At 35.1% G+C, this 2,577-nt stretch overlaps 1 pseudogene; it reads right to left on the bottom strand.

The window, feature by feature from the left end:
- Nucleotides 1-227: 227 nt before the first annotated feature.
- LOC149131513 (uncharacterized) lies at nucleotides 228-1,253 on the bottom strand (annotated as a pseudogene).
- Between the last annotated feature and the right edge of the window lie 1,324 nt (nucleotides 1,254-2,577).

Consider the following 2,577-nt stretch of genomic DNA (forward strand, 5'->3'; position numbering starts at 1 on the left):
CACACATACACATACACACATACACATACACACATACACATATTTGAAAGTCTATGAGGATTACTTAATACAATTTTTTAAAGAGTAGAGGTGATTTTTAAAAAAAGATTATTAAAAAAAAAATGTTATGAAATTTGTTATGAGGAAGAAGTTATTTTCTAGTATGTGAGCGCTTTCGTTAAACCTTTTCAAACACACGTGCTCTTAAAGAGGAAATCATTTTTGTATTATTTCCTGTTTATTTTCGGACTTCTGGTTTTAGTCATAAATATTCTTTTCCCATTATGGAGTGTTGGCCATATTCGGTTTAATTTCGGATTTAGGATTCTTATAAAGTATTCTTCTTTTGCATTTCGTTGTTGTACATTTTTATCGTTTATTTTATAAAATGGGAATATTTTGATTTTCCATTTGTACAGATATCTAGATGTTAACTACATGGGACATTCCTGAGAGATGAATCCCTAATTTGTTGTTTATGCACATTTACACGGCTGGTCAGTTTCCTTCCTGTTTCTCCAATGTAGTTTTCATTGCACTGTGGGCATGTGATGCAGTAGATGAGATTTCTTGCTTTGCAATTCATGTTTGCATTCACTTTTAATTTCTTCCCATTCTTGAGCCTTTTGGTTGTCCCTTGCTCAATTAATTCACTTGTCCCAAAGCGGGGGGTCTCCACACTTGGTTACTTGCGTCGTTTCTTTTTTAAGTGTAAACCTCGCATTTGTTAGGAGTCTCTTGAGGTTAGATGATTGTGTTCGATTATTGATAATTCGTGATTTTTTAATTATTCGTTGGAGATTTGGTGATTGATGTAGAATTGGAAGATATCGTTTGGCTGATTGCAGGATGTTGTGCTTTCTAGGATTGTGGGGGATTACAAACGGAATATTTATATTTGTATTTTTATTTTCACACCTAGCCTGAGTGTTTCTCCGTAAGTTAGAGATCGGGATTTCCTTTGCTTTTGTTATGACATGTTGAATTAATTTGTTGGGATATTTTTGTTTCTGAAGGAATATATTAAGTTCTGCCAGTCGCTTCTCTCGTCTAAAAGTATCTGTGACTATTGAGCATATGCTCCTTGCCATATTCAAAGGTATGTTCCTTTCTATATGGGAAGGATGGCAAGATCTAACATCTAAATATTGTTGTGTGTCTCTGTTATTATAGTAGAGGTCAGTTGTAACTGTCGCATTTTCTTTAATAATAAGGATGTCTAGAAAGGAGAGATCGTTTTCATTCATTTCCATAGTGAATTGGATTGGGACATGAATGCTATTTATTAATTCAGGAGCTAGAACTGGTATTGAAATACCTGATGAATATTGTAAACTTGATAATGGCGAACAGTTTCTGAGATATGATTCGAGTATTGAGGATCAACAGCGTATACTAGTATTTGCATCAGAAAGTGCTCTTCAGGATATAGCATCATATCGTCATTGGATATGTGATGGAACGTTTAAAATAGTACCAGAACAGTGGTTTCAACTGTTTAGCATTCATGTACAAGTTAAAGGTACCAGTTTTCCACGGGTCTTTGCATTACTGCCGAGTAAAACAAAGCAGACATACAAATTATTTTTCGAGCAATTGAAAATTATGCAACTTAATGCATATCCGCTTGATGACATGGCAAATTTCGAAGTTGCAGTTCATAAGGTATTTAATTCATCATTCCTTAATTCATCTGTCGTGGCATGTTTGTTTCATTTGAGCCAATCAATATTTCGAAAAAATTACAAATTTAGGCCTCAAAGAAAAATACAATAAAGACTCTGAATGTTGTCTTAAAATTCGATGTTTTCAAAATTCGATGTGGTCTTAAAATTCGATGTTTTCCTACCTGTTGAAGATTTCGAAAAGGCCTATGAAGAATTAATAGACGATGAAGAAATGCCAGCAGAATTAATCGCTTACTTCGACTTGACTTACATAGGCGTTGTGAAAGGACGTGGTGCTAGACGACGGAGGAAACTACCTACTTCCTGATAGCTGTATGGAATGTAAACCAGCGTATTCTTCAGGATCTTCCCAGAACAAATAGTGCTGCGAAGGGGTTTCATTCTGCGATAAAGCAGAATATGTTTTATATGTAACCAAGCAAAACTTTCTGCTGCCAACAAAGGGGTTATTCTCCAAGACTATGTTTAAGTACATTAGTCTAGCTACGGCTGGATCACAAAGAACAACTGTGCTAGGAAAGTACTTATTCAGAAGTTCTTCACATATCCCTAAGATGTTATTATTTTCACTGCTGACTACATATTTGAAGGACTCCTTTCTTCCTCTACTGTTCCGTAGGGGTTATCTGAGTGATGCAATGTACGTATGTATGTATGTATGTATGTATGTATGTATGTATGTGTGTATGTGTGTATGTGCGTGTGCATGTATGTATACAGAAATCTGTACAAACGAACGATATAGGCTCTCGAAACGTATTACGGAATCTAAACATATTTATTAACAGGTTGACTTAGTCTTGCATTACATGAAGCTTATTATGGTTTAAGGTCGCGACTAACACTTCAGATGCTTAGGGTTAGAGTGGAGACAGAGGATATATATATA

The sequence above is a fragment of the Octopus bimaculoides genome, chromosome 21 (genome assembly GCF_046866305.1).
Source record: "Octopus bimaculoides isolate indiv1 chromosome 21, ASM4686630v1, whole genome shotgun sequence".
Taxonomy (NCBI): domain Eukaryota; kingdom Metazoa; phylum Mollusca; class Cephalopoda; order Octopoda; family Octopodidae; genus Octopus; species Octopus bimaculoides.